This window comes from Typopeltis vanoorti, chromosome 17, assembly GCF_054136105.1.
Source record: "Typopeltis vanoorti isolate ZY-2024b chromosome 17, IOZ_Tvanoo_1.0, whole genome shotgun sequence".
Classification (NCBI taxonomy): Eukaryota; Metazoa; Arthropoda; class Arachnida; order Uropygi; family Thelyphonidae; genus Typopeltis; species Typopeltis vanoorti.
In genome coordinates this window covers 81939607-81954723 of record NC_143565.1, presented here as the reverse complement: position 1 = coordinate 81954723, position 15117 = coordinate 81939607, and the positions used below count along the sequence as shown (strand labels likewise).

At 35.8% G+C, this 15117-nt stretch overlaps 1 protein-coding gene across 1 annotated transcript in view; it reads left to right on the top strand.

Annotated features, from left to right (window-relative positions):
• The window catches only part of LOC150097561 (stromal cell-derived factor 2), a 112843-nt gene that overhangs the window by 76795 nt on the left and 20931 nt on the right, over positions 1 to 15117 (top strand). The gene's annotated exons all lie outside the window — the stretch shown is intronic.

Below are 15117 nucleotides of genomic sequence, written 5' to 3'. Positions count from 1 at the left end.
CATAGGCAACATCAAGTACAATTATGTGAGCAAATATCAGAATTGGGAAATTGGACAAGACTTATTTGTGCCTGTAGTAGTCCCACAGAAGGGTGTGTCTAAGGAAGAAGTTGAAAATATTTTTAAGGCATTAGAGAATGTAACTGACATAACTAAAAAGGAAAAGTTAGTCCTTCTTGGAGATCTAAACAGCAGAATAGGAAATGACTACCATATATGTGTTTTGGGAAAATTTGGAGAAAAGAGCAAATCTAATAATAATGGTAAGTGCTTGCGAGATTTTTGTTCAGGACATGGACTAGTTATTACTAGTACCATGTTCAGTGTAAAAAATGTGCACAAATTCACATAGAAAGAAGATGCAAGATATAAGAGAAATCTCATTGCCTGTATTATTGTTAATAACAATACCTTCATGCTGGTTAGACACAAAAGTCTATAGTGGATTTGAAATAGGAAATGGACACCATAGTGTGTAAGAAAGTTTTCAAACAATCTTGGAGATTCAGTGGCAAACCCCAAAGAATATATTGATTGATTCAGTTAATGGCATGTGATGAGGTTGTCTGCAAAGATAGAAAAATTAGAACACGTTGGTAAATAGGCAGTCAAGGAAAAGGAGAAGCATATTGAAAGTTTCTGGCAAATAAATCGGCTTGTACTTTGAGAGAATTGCAGAGAAGAATGTAAGAAAATAAAGCACTGTGTAAAACTAGGTAAATCAGGAAAGTGGCGAAATATTTAAGAGACTATTGAAAGAACTAAGAAATGGAGAACAGAATACCATAAAAGGTAGAGATGACAAAGATAACATCAAAACTGAAAATATATTCTTGTTGCTTGTAGAACAAGATTAGGAATGGATAAAACAGCAGTCAGAGACTTCTCTAAAATCTGGAAAGCTGGATCTATCTCCACAGGAACAAAGTTGAAGATTCTGTGTGTAGCTGTTTTTCCAGTGGTGTCTTATGGATGTGAAACTTTGAACTTAAAGAAGTCTGATAAGAAAAGGATTGCTGCATTTGAGAGGTAGTGTTACAGAAGGTTGTTGAGGATCATATACTGAAAGGTGGACAAATGGATGGGTGCTAGAAAGGATTGGTAGAACTTTAAACTCCTTAAAGGTATTGACAGAAGAAAGTTGAAATACTTTGAGCACATTGAAAGGATGGAAGGAGGACTTTCAAAATAGTTATAGAAGCTAAAGTTCCTGAAAAAAAAAAAAAAAAAAGAAGATGGGGTAGACTGTCAGTGAGCTGGATGATGATGTGCCTGGAGTGATTGGTCTTCAGACAGTTGAAGCCTTCAGAAAAGCATACAACAGGACCACCTGACGAGGACTGGTGTGGCACATTCTCATTGAGCAACTGGTGTTTCTTGTATCATAACTCCACTAATATAATATGCCACTGGAAATCTCATCATGCCAAAGTGCATAACTTTACAATTACTAATATTAAACAGGAAGCCATTTTCGTTTGCCCAAATTTCCAGCCTATTCAAATCATTTTGCAAGTGCTGGATATCAGTAGCATTCCTGATTGCTTCCTATCTTTGCATCATTGGCAAACAATTGCACATCTCCTTTTTAGACCCTTCCTAATGTCATTAATGTATAGGTTGAACAACAATGGCCCACGTACTGAACCTTGATACACCACTGGTCATTTTTTTAATTTTTTTTATTAATCTTTGTACTGGTTATGGGCAGTACTACCCTTACATCATGTCCAGACATCTTTTCCAAACTTGATATAGGCCTAAGCCTTTACAAGTGTTTTACCCTATGCCTGTTCTAGTTATCATTGTAGTCATTCTCTGGTGGCAATGCCATGCCATGCCACTAGTGTCCTGTAGGGCCCTCAAGGAAAGAACTTTTATATCCTTCTGCATAAGCCCAAGCTGTTTTAAGTCCTTATAGCTATCTGAGCTCCATACGTCATGTGAAGAGATGGTGGCACTGGTAAACCTCAGAGTTGCCCCATGCTCCTCCCATATCTTACTAATTAGATCTTGGTCATTCTTATAATAGTTTACCTTATTATTATGGCTATAGGCTAGTGGGCCTGTTCCCACCACCTGGGCATCAACTACCTAAACATCACCATCTCTTTTAATCACCAAGTCTGGCTTACGCAAACCTGTGAAGGTCCTATAATGTGGTTCCACCACGGTCTTCCAGCCTTTGTTCTTAAAGCGGTTGTTCAAAATGGAGACCACGCGTCATGCCTCCGCATGTGGACCCCATGGGTGCAGAAGCAACACTGGGCTATATGAGACAGTGTCTCACCGTAGTGGCAGCCAGCCCTACACTTCACTACCCCATCGAGCTGTGTGGGCAGGGTATTGATCCTCGTCCTGATAAGGTCAATATACTCAAACCTGGGGAGGAGTCTGGTGCCATCCCTTACCCAATTATGCTGTGGAGGCACCAGATATGACTCTTTTAAAGGAGTACCATCTACAGAACAGTGCAGCAGAGATGTCCATCTCTTGTGTTCTGCAGGTACTGACTCAATTAAGGTACCTTGATAATGGGACCAGCCTTTAGTCCGCCTTAAGTCTTCTTGTATTAATTGGCTGTAGAAAGCCTCTCTGTAGATAGGGGAAGAAGATAGTTCTAACTTCGTGATTCTGGACAGCTGCAGGCATGGGATCAGCCATCTAAGTGATGGAACCCCAAGCCCGCCGTCCTTCACCCTCACATGAAAATATGCATTAGGGGTGTCAGGCGGCAGTCGGATCCATGATCTCATTGCTGAACGAATGTCTCTGTCCATTCGGGACAGTACCGAGTATGTCCTACCAAGCACCAACTTGTGGTAAAAGCGAGGTTAGTAGAGACTATGAGAATAAGATTGTCTAGAGAGTAGCCTATATGGCTAGGAAGAGAGTGAAAAAACTCATCTATGATGCAGTTAAAGAAAAGGGGAGATAGAGGATCATGTTGGTGAACACCCTGCACTGGGCGGAATAGAAGTCGCAGAGGACCTGGTAGTGATGGTGATGGAGCTTGTATAGACAGGCTGGTATATTTGAAGGGCAGGAGTGGACCTCAATATCGTCGGTTGGTCATCATTGAGGAAGTGTGGAGGTGGAGAAGAAAAGACTGTACTCCAGAATTTAACAAAATCATCATGTAAGTCTGCTAGAGGTGGAGGGGAAGCACTGTCAAGGATGGTCTTGGCTCATTGCCCTCTATTCTTTTTATGGAAGTCTGCATAGCTGCATAGGCCCTCTTCCTCTGCTTCCTATTTGACAAAGTCATTGTAGAATGAGACATAGGCTGATGTTGACGAGGCATCAATGTTCAGCATGGAGGTAATCGTTTAACTGATCTGTGATATCCATTCTCAGAAGATGAGTCTGGATGAGAGATTTAAGAATTTGATGGTTATATTCTGGAAAAAAAGAATTGTCTAGAGATGATGTCAGTCTGAGAATCAAAGCCTCTTCTTCTTCAACAGCAGAATGGTGGCTGAAAGATGGAGAGGCAGGGATAGGAGATATGGATTGTTGGATGGGCTGCCTTGAGCTGCAAGAATTGGCAGCCCATCCTGTGGCGGATGGGCTGCCAATTCTTGAAGTAATGCTTTGTTATTATAGAGGCAAACTGGCTTTCCCTCTATAATATTTGATGGCATCCAAAGATCTTAATGGGAACACCTTAACACCTCATTAGATCGAGCCGTCAACTCGATCTCATGAGCGGAGAGGATCTTTTCTTCTTCGGCAGTCCAACTTGCTTTGATGCACTCAGTTTTTATTGCAGTGTTGGCTTCGGCTGGATGTTTTGAGGTGCGATGCACGCCAAGGCTGACTGCAGTGGAGAATGCACAATCGCAGACCTGACACACGAAGTGTCTAAGATTTGGAACTCCTTCACTGCAGGACGAGCATGATGTGAGAACTTGAAGAAATGGGTTGATGATGGTCCTTACAGAGCTACCTTTTAACTTTCTTCCTGAGGATCCTGCTGGGATGGGTGGCAGGATTACCTCCAAATAAGAAACAGGCATCTGGAATCACACTCAGCGATTTTTCTGGCTCCGGCCTATAAGAGTCAGAGCCTTCATCTGATGAGTTATTGCAAACAAGGAAACCTAACCTAACCCTACCAGTGCTGCTAACCCTGGAAGGGAGGAATAGTGTAGCAAGCCAGTCAGTCACCCGAAGGTGTCCAGGAATCGCACCTAGGAGACTTCCTATTGCCATACTTGCGAAGTGTCTTAGGGAATGTGCAAGCCAAGACAACAACGCTTTGGATTCCCCAAAAAAATCTGATAGATTCATATCCACCATATACCACTTTTTTGATATCTGTCTGCCAACCATCCACTGATCCAAGTCAAAAGTTTATATTCTAATCCCATATTCTCCTGTTTATGCAACAGCCTTTGGTGCAGTACCCTATCAAATGCCTTAGCAAAATCCAGCATTATTATAGTGTATTCGTTCCCTTTACCCAACTCAGCTATAACATTGTTGTAAAATATGAGCAAATTTCTAAAACATGGCTTTCCTTTAGTAAACCAATGCTGCTCCTTGTATAGCTTGTTTTTCCACCCATTTTTGTATGTGAGTTATTACCAACTTCTCTACAATCTTTACCACTGCACCAGAGAAAGTGATAGGTCAGTAGTTAGACACATCAGTTTTTCACCACCCTTGTATAATAAAACTGTCGTATATTCCTTCCATTCCTGTGGTATCATTCCTGAGCTGAAGCTCAAGTTTTACAAATATGTGAACATCCTAGACAATTTGGTTGAATATTCCTTTAGCAAACAAGCTGATATTCCATCTGTCCCTATTGAATTCTTATCCAGGTTATGCAACAGATCTTCACCCTCATTTTCATGCACCTCTAACTCTTCATCCAATATAACAGAGCACTGTGCACCATGTTACATTCACCTGGTTGATATATCTTAGCAAAGTGAACATTTATAATTGAGCAATCTCATTAGCTTCTGACACAGGGTATCTTCTGACACAGGGTATCAGTTACTGAATACTCATTATTTTTCTGGCCTTTGCTTTATATATTTTATAACTCCTCTTGCTCTTATTCTCACAATATTATTTCCACATCATCTTCTTGTGGGTCACTTGCTTAATAAGATTGCACATCCATTTCACTCCCAACTTATTTATTCTTTGAACACTAGAGATACATTCAGATACTGCCTCATTTATGCACTTTTTTAAAGATTCTCTTGCACTGCTGACATTTTTCCAATTCAGTAACTGATACCGTGGGACCAAAGATAGTATTCTCCAAAGTTGATCATAACTTCCCGTTTTGTAGTTCAGCATGTAATGGTAACATCAATATAATTAGATACATCCCCAGAAAGTGGCATGATTACTGTCACTGTTTGGTGATAAAAATAGTCATATTCTTAACAGAGACCCTTTCTGATGCTATAAACAAATTTAACACTCTTTGACCTAAAGTTCCTTCTTTCAGATGCTGCTTGAGAAAGTTGTCTTGCAACAATTCAATAAATTCCTCTTCATTCTTATCATGAGATTTCTCTTCTAACCAATCAATATTTGGATGATTAAAGTTACCCATAATGATCACTTGTTTAGTATCCATAAGGCTCAATTAGTGATGCATTTCTTCATCCCCTGCAACCGAGCTGCTGGGTCGCTAGCAACATCTCGCCACACATTTCATTCTATTAGCCTCCACTTCATACCAGATAGCCTCAAACTCACTGCTACCTGGGATATTGTTACCATCATTGTGTTCTTGTGTTTCTATCCTAACTGGACTTAAGTCATTTGATATCATTAGTAGCACTCTCCTATCTCTTCTGTCATTCCTAAAAATAGTATACCCATTAACTCAATTCTAGTTAGTATATCTGATTCTGATAGTCAGGTTTTACTAAGGCTAACAAACTTAGGCAACGCTGTATTCAAAAAAGCAACAAATTCAATCCCTTTGTTTCTGATGCTCCTGGCATTTTTGTATAGACAACAAATTACCACCTAGCCTATTCTTATAATTAGATATGCTCTCTATTTGGCCTTGTTGTAGAACATTCTCTTTTTCTCCTGACATACTCAAAAGGTCTGAATGCAAAGTGTATATTTCCACTCCTTTTCTTTGCCAGATACATAACCATGTTTGAAGCCATCCATACGTTTATCAAGTTTGCATACCGTAGATGAATTTTCACATGCATTTTCTTCATTCCTCCCTTGATGATCTAGTTTCCCCTGACTCTCTGCATTAGGCCCCATCCCAATAAATAATTTTTCCAGGCTCCTAATGTCAAATGAATTCAATTTTAGGGTTTAGAGAGAAGCAAAAGCAGAATTATTTGAGCAGTGAGTTAATGGAATTAATTGCTGAAAGAGGAGAGCATAGGGAGATGATAGAGTAGCATCCAAACAATGAGAATAGACTAAGAATAGGTAAATTAATAAACAAATAAAAGCACAATTAAAATTTGATAAAAACTCCTAGTTTAACAACATGGCAGCTCAAGCAGAGAATGCCTCTGGAGAGGATAATCACAGAGAACTACATGAAATTATTAATAAGATAGGTAGGATTATTCCTAGTGAACAGACTAGTTCCACTTCCCATTACACTATCTAATTTTACATTGATCATAAGTAAATTAAAACTTCATAAATCACCAGGCTATGATGGGATTATTATAGAAATGAGAGAGAGAGTGAGTGAGAGAAATTTCAGTTGATTATCACTGTAGCAAACCCATAAGAATTGCTAGAATAGTTTATTGTAGTGACTTGGTTAACTGAAATCCTGAACATTTTCTGTCAAAGTGGTAAAGTTCCCAGAGACCTCATTAGAAGTATAATAGTGCCCATTTTTAAGAAAGGAGATTGCAGAGTTGCATAGTATGTGAGAATTATCAGAGAATCAGCTTTCTGTCTATTCCTATTCATCTCCCTCCCCCCCCAATATATTTGTATTGATTTTATTGAAATAGAAAGAAACATTGTACATAAACTCCTGTTACAATTAACTTGTGGGATTCAAGAAATAGTTTGTTATAGGAAAAGATTTGCTATAGTGAATTTCTGTTATCATAACACTGATGCTGTGGAGCTTCGGACAAAACTTTTGCGAATTAATTGTAGTGCTAGTTCACTATAAATGCCATTTGTTGAGAGTTGTTCGTATCGTAGAATTTAGTGTCAGGTTGTGTGGATGGATGGAAGAAATGGTATGTCAAGTGACCCCTCAATATCCTGTAGTAGAAATAGCTGTCTGTGAATATTATTTGAAAGTTTAATGGCTTAAGATAGCACAATTGGTAAAAATATTGTTAAAAATTGGCAAATGTTGTCAAAAGCTTTGCACAATGCAAAGATTTTAACAATATTTTGCCTTCAGGTACTGATACGTTCTCAAAAGCATTCTTTTAAAAGTGGAATAAAGGGAATATGAGATACTACCTTTTTTTACATATTAGCTTTATATATTATCACTGAATCATACCAACTGTTAGACCATTCACTTGATTCATGGAGACGGAGAGAGAGAGAGAGAGAGAGAGAGAGGGAGAAAAATTTCAGTTGATTCTCACTGTAGTATACAGTGAGAATCAACTGAAAGAGATTCCCATAGAGATTGCCAGGGTAGTTTGTTGTAGTGGATCATTTTCTGTAGCTAATTTCCTTTAGAATAGCATTGCACCTATAGAACTTTTGTCATAGTGCTTTTTAGCAGTTATAGTGTTGTTTGCTGTATGTGTCATTTGTACAATATTCATAACCCAAATCTACTGTTAAGCTAGGTCTACTCTTAATTCCTTTTTCTGTTATTTTGAGAGTATTCTCTAATAAAATACAGACTTTAATGCTTAATTGTATAGCTACCTTTTCAAACTAAAATATGCCATTATCATGGGCTGAGTGTTGCCATGACACCAGAAATGTGCATTGGCAGTATGAATATCATTCATATGCATGTACATGTCATTTGTCTATGTAATGATATATTAATAAATTTAAAGCTTAAATAAATAGAACACATTTCATTTCTTTAAGAGACCAACTAAATGCTTTAGAGTAACTACAGTATAAGTAAACATGTCTGACACTTGCAGTTGTAATATTCCATATATTGTTTCATTTTGCAACAGCTAACTGGCCAAGCCCTTGATAACAGCAGTTTGTTCTCTTTCAGTTTTTGACACTTCACTGACTGAATATTAAATGTGTTTAAATGTTGGTGTTTGTATTCATTGTTCCTGATTTAAGAAAATGCAAATGCAGGCTGCACACAACTGCAGTTGGGTTCACGGAAAATTTATTGCTGCAAAAATTCTTCATGAGAAAATTGAAAATAATATTGTAATGATACACATATGAAAAATGAATGCAAAACATGAAATATTTTAGAAAATATAATTTCTTTCTGTAGATTTTAACTTTTTTTATAATTAAAAAAAATATGCATCTGGATGAGTGTCTTAAGTGTGCAAAAAAATTGTTAAAGGTTGCAAAAATAAATAAACATTTTCAAATTCGGTGTTATTACTTCCTAATCATCCTGTCACAGTTTTGTAAAAAATTAATATTCCATCTGCAGAGCCTGTACTATCTAATAAGGGAAAAAAAAAAAGAAATAAACTACATTTTGTAAAATATTGCTTTTGGATTCATTTTCACATACTGTATGTGTATTATTACAATATTATTTCTTTCCCCTGCAAAGAATTTTCTCCTACCACAATGAAAATTGTGTGGGCATGCTGACATGCTACTCTTGCAACATTAATTTGTAAATATGGGAACAGGGGTTCATACATTGTACTATGTTATGTTGCATGTACAGTATTTTTGTGGAAAAATCTTCAAGGACTAGCAAAGTGAAAATTTTCTAAGGATTTTTTTTTTTAAAGCTATTTAATTACACATTACAAAATGCGTTAGTAATATGAAATTGGACTTAGCATAGGTATGATTTCAAAAAGCATTATAATGAAAATAAACATGCATTTAACCAGAAGCAGTTTGCAATTTTAAGTTTTTATGCAACTATCGTATGAAAATAAGCATCATGCAGTGAAAATGTTGTAGTCTGTATGTAATAAACTGATTTCTTCTCCAAAAGGAGATTTTAGGTTCATAAAAACCTCATTAGCATTTAATTATAACTCTGGGTTATAATTAAATGCTAGATTTGATTTCTACACATCCTCCTTCTAGTTTGTTGATACATGTGTATTTCATCATTCTGACTTTCAGTTTTTTTTCTAATTTCTACATTTCTTTGATTAAAATTGTGTTCTTAAGTTGTGTGGGTATATTTCCATCTTTCAACATATTCCATAGTGTTTTATTACTCAGACTGTGATGCTTTTTCACAGTCATAATGTCACAATACTTTTATGGTGAATACTGAATACTGTCATTTCTCCTATAAAATGTGTGCAAATTTCTTTATACGTGATTGAGACATAGGGGAATAAAATCAGCAAAATATGAAATTGTGTTTTGTCATATGCAATTTTTCATGAGATGACTATGCTTTCTACTACTGAATAAGACCAGGTGAACATGAAAAATGCTGGCTGGCCAAATGTGGTTGCTTGTGGAGGAATATATAAACTTGCCCAGTAACCCAATCTAATCACACGCATTACTATACAAGTGTGTATTGTGTTGTACTTCATGAATAATTAATACAGCATCCGAAACATGAGTAAGTGTCCTAATTATAAGAATCAAAATAGTGAATGAAAAGGGAAAGCCTCAAATATTGGGAATAAGTTTTAAATAATAAAACATTTTTTAAGAAATTAGAGAACATGATATTGTGAGAGCAATAGGCCTAAAGGAATCTGAACATTGTGCACCACCAAATTTCAAAACCTTACACTTTACAACATTGAATTGACATTCCTATTCATTTTACCTATTCAACCAGTGTATCAACTCCTCTGGCAAAGCCACAGCATCTGCTCTACTCCTGTTAGTTCTTTCCAACTTTGCATCATCTACAAAAACAACCATTCATACCTATTCCAGTATCATTTATATATAATTTCTTAATGTCTTTAACTTTTATGACATTTTTGATAATAATAAAAAAAATAATAAAAACTATTATTTTGAACTTCCCAGAGTGTCGAAATTTGCATTGTTTGTTCAACATTGCAATGAGCCCACAATCTTTTTGTAATTTGGTGTGTAATTACTCAGAGCATTTTGTAAACACACATCCAAGTGTACTTTGTCTTAATTATATTGATTTTTGAAAAAGCTCTTTCACACAAATTTTCTTCACCTTTGCTAATTAAATCTTGTCACTTGGCAAATATTTTCAAAAATTATCTCTTGATGCCCTTGTTTTCATAAAAAAAAACATCATTTTGTAAGGTTCTTATTTCGGCCTCAAGGTCAAGAAAATTCTTATGAGAGATTTAATGAATCAAATTTAAAAAACTCATAAATAAAATTATTCAAGTTTTTTACAATCTTGGAAATGATTATCAAAATGTCCAATAAGGTTCCTAATTTCTTCATCATTATCATCATAATATCCTGTGCACTCTGAGTGCACAGGATATTATAATAGTAAAAAAATAAAAATCAGTTAACGCCTTTTTATTCCCGTATATGGGAGTAGGCGAGGCCATTTAGCCCTATCTAACTTTTGGAGACTGAGTGGGCAGTTCAATCTCCACTGGTACCAATCAGAGATAGATGGCCCAAGGCTTTCACTAATTAAGCGGTATGCAGTGAAGAAAGACGGCTCAAATATGCCTCCATCTCGTGGTCCCTAACCCTAACACAATATATTTAATGTCTGAAATAATATGGGTTCTACGGTCGATTTTCTTGAGTTTACAGGACGAAAAACCCGAGTTACCAGGAGGGAAAACCCGCTTGCCCGTGCCAGAGATCGACTAACTCAGGAACCCGTCGAAAAAAGGCTTAGAAAAATTTCCTCTAGTCGCTGACTAGACTCGAAACCAAGTCTTCCTTCGTGCGGCCAAGCGCCGTGGTGTGTAAACGCCACATCCACTGAGCTACACAGTATTACATTATAATAGTATTACATGAAAAAGTTACATCATTACTAAACTTCCTATCAACAGTTTTCTTTGAAATTAATCTGTTTCTTTTAGAACTCCTATATCTTATGTTTTGGCCTTCTGGATATTTTTCTTGCCATTTTGGCAAGATACTTATTTTCCTAGCCTTCTCCTCCTATTCTGTTTAAGTGACCATACCACCTGGGATTTTCTCTGCTAACATATTCCTGCATGCCAATGTCAGGTTCTTTCCTAATATCTTCATTTTTGATATGATACTGTCATTGATACCATCTGTTTACTCCATAACATTTTTCAGAACCCTCATTATTTGTAGTCTCAAAGTCTTTGATCAAGTGTTTTGTTTCTAACTTAGCTATCAGATCCATAACTATTACACCACATAACTGCAGCTTTTTGAACTGCTTTTTTCTTAGGCATATGATAAGGTGCTAAGAGCACCTTATATGCTTTTTCCTGATCTACAAAATCTAAGTACAGATCCTTGTTATATTCCCATGATTTTGGCCAGAACCTAGCTTGTTCTTCTCCAAGCTTCCCTTCCACAGTTTTTACCCTTTTCTCAAGTATAGTTGCATAAATCTTACTAGGAACACTCAGTAGAAAATGCATCTGCAATTCTTACATTCCATTTTATTTCCCTTTTCATAGATGAGTACTTGGATAGCTCTACTCGAATCATCTGGAATTTGATCCTCTGACCAGGCCTTCTGAATTATGCAATGCAGCCATTGTAAAACTTTTATACCTCCATATTTGAGCATTTCTGGTTGAATTTCGTCTACTACAGCTGCCTCTCCACATTTCATGTTTTTGATGGCTTTTTCTAGCCATAGAAATAAATATATAGATATGTATTTCTAATTGCATTCCTGTTGGGAGTTTTCTACCACCATGCTGACACTGCTTGTTTTATTTAGCCATATTTCAGAGTAACTACTCCAGACATCTAAAATATATTTAGTCTTAAGTTTTCATGTCGCCTTTATCATCTCTGATTTCTTTTACAGTATTCTTTCCTCCATTTCTAAGCTTTTTCAATAGCTTCCAAAATATTTTGCCACCTTCCTGGTATTTATTTTCTATGTTCTTACCAAAATCTTCCCATGATTTTTGTTTAGCTAGTTTTACACAGCGTTTTGCTTTCTTACATTTTTCTCTGTATTCTCTCTAAGAGCACAAGCTGACTTACTTGCTAAGAACTTTCTGTATGCTTTCTTCTTCTTTTCCTTGACTACCTCTTTAACGTCCTGAGTCTACCATGGAGTTCTAATTTTTCTATCCTTGTAGACAAACTAATCGCGTGGCTCTTTGGCTGAATCAATGAGTATCTTCTTCGGGGTTTACCACTGAATCTCCAAGGTTTGGTTCTTATTTTCAAATGTTTTAATTTTTTTCTTGAATAATGTTTTGAGTCTACAGTTCACTTCTGATTACTGCTCAACTTTGATGTGTTCTAAAACTTCCTTACACACTCTTCTTTTCCATATAATATTCAATTTTATCCTGCTCAGAACTAAATGATCATCTCCAATTTTAAAACTGTATACTCTTGTGTCCTGAACCATTGGGAAAACCTGAACATATCTTAGTCGATGAGACTTTTCCAATTTCTTGCATCTGCTCTCTGTGAATTTGTGCACATTTTTATCTTGGAACATGAACATGGTGATATTAATTACTAGTCCAAGTGCTGAAGAGAAATCCAGCAGATACTTATTTGCCTTGCACTTTTCTCCAAAATTTTCCTAAACATTTCTGTATGTCTGGGAATCATTTCCTACTCTGCTGTTTAGATCTTCAACAAGGACCACCCTTTTTTTTTCCCTTTTTTTTTTTTTTTTCGTTGTCATCTACTTTCTCTAATGCCTTGAAAAATTCCTCCTCTTCTTTCTTAGTAAACCCAGAAGACTTTTGTAGTATTATACATGTGGAACAACAAATAAGTCTCATTATCCAGCTCTCCACTCTGATATTTGCCCACATTACTCTACTTGGCATTGCCTGCCATTCGGTGTGATGTCATTCCTAATTTAAGTAAGCACCAGTGGCTGCTGGTGAAAATTTTAAGTGGGGGTGCTGCATATACAAAAAAAAAAAAAAAACTTTTTTTCTTAATCAGTAACGAATTTATTAATAAATAAATTTACATATTAAAAAATTGCTTTATTAAAAATATTTCATCCTCACCATGAACAAACACCAATAATAAAAGTTTCGTATCAATAGCAATGACAAGCGCAAACAAATACCGGCGTTAGATCACAGTGCATTTGTTTCGTGTAACGATAATTGAAAAAATACAATTCTTTTCATATTTTCAACAGTGACACTCGTCATAATTCAGCCTTGTATCTATAATAAATAAATAATTATATGTTATTTTAACGAAATAAAATAAGATTAACAAAAAATAGTTCACCACGAACATGCGCCAATAATAAATGTTTCTTATCTCACAGAAATAACGCCCGCAAGCTTATGATACGCTGTCCAAGCGGCAGTGTATCTAATGACGTAACGTGCAATGATAAGTGCAAACGAATATCGGCATTAGATCGCAGTGCATTTGTTTCGTAATCTAAAGCGTTAATCGAACAATTCAAATTATTAACTATTCAATCAATGTCAAAACATAAGCTCTAACCTTTAACATGTTGTATTACATTTATATAATGTTGTAAACATGGTTATTATTTATAAACACAGACAAAATTTAATTTTTTCATTTCTTCCTTGGGGGTGCTGTAGTGTCACAGTGATTATGTACGAGCTGCCACTGGTAAGCACCTCCTTAGCGGAATTGGAAGAATGACAGTATCCTTCGACTGGAAAAAGCCTTAGTTCGATTCTCATCGTGATGGGAGGAATCTTTATATGGATTTTTTCAATTGAAGGTGAGTCAGCCAATCTCATATGGAAGTAGCAGGGTTTTTTCTCCTGGAAACTCAGGTTTTTCATCCCACATACAGACAAATCGGCCCTTCAGAACGCATGCAACTTACAGATGAAAAATACTAGTGGTGGTGGGCAGTAGATGGCATTGATGCAGATGATGATAGTAGTAGAGGTTCAGAGTTGTAGAGTAGGTGTCCTCCCTTGATGAGTCTTCAGACTCCTTGGAGGTGTCACAAAATAAAATTTTAAAAAAAAATTGATGTATTTAATTCTGTCAGTTATCATGTGAATAATTGTTTTAACCTGATCTTGCAGTTCCAAATTTAATTTATTCAGTTTGGCAGTAACATTAGCAAAATCTAATAACCAAATATCACCTTCCAGTTGCTTGTAATCACTACTTCTTGCAGCAAGAAACTGCACATTCCAAGTTAAATCTGCAAATCACTGCAGAAATTGTCCTTTTAACAGAGTGCATTCTTGATCATTTCTATCTTAAGAGAAATATATGAATATTTATTTCTCTTAAGAGAAATATATGAATTGAGGATCAACTGAAAATCTTTGTGATAAACTAGCAATCACAGTCAACGTTATGAATACTACTGCATTAAATACTCTTGCATTCTGAACCGTTCTTAAGATATTACTCTGAAAAATAACGTGATCAATATATAACTTTTCTTGCATTCTTTCCATATGCAAATCTTTGTTGGAATAAGGCATTAGCAGTGACCACAACAGAAATCCATCAGGTATGTATCGTTATGATTAATCCTGCTTTTTTTTTCTTTTTTTTTTTCATCTAAATTTTCTCATAACGTTTTTTAGATTTTGTGATTTATTTCTTACTCTTCTGTTTGTCTCAACTATAATCAGTTTTTTCTTTTATACTGGTAATTTCAAGAAGTTTGTTTTCAGGCAGCTTCTGCCATTCTAATCATTATTGCTATAATAAATAAACTCAGAAGTATACTATCTGTTTCAATTTTCATCTCATTAACTTACTTGAGATGAAGCTATATTGAAATGGTATTTCTGTAATTTCTCTGTTAGCTCCACCTATTTTACGTTGATGTTTTTCATATTTATGCCTATATTCATTTCTTTTGAATTTGAGGTTGTTCCAACTTGTTACCATTCATTGATGTAAATAGTGACC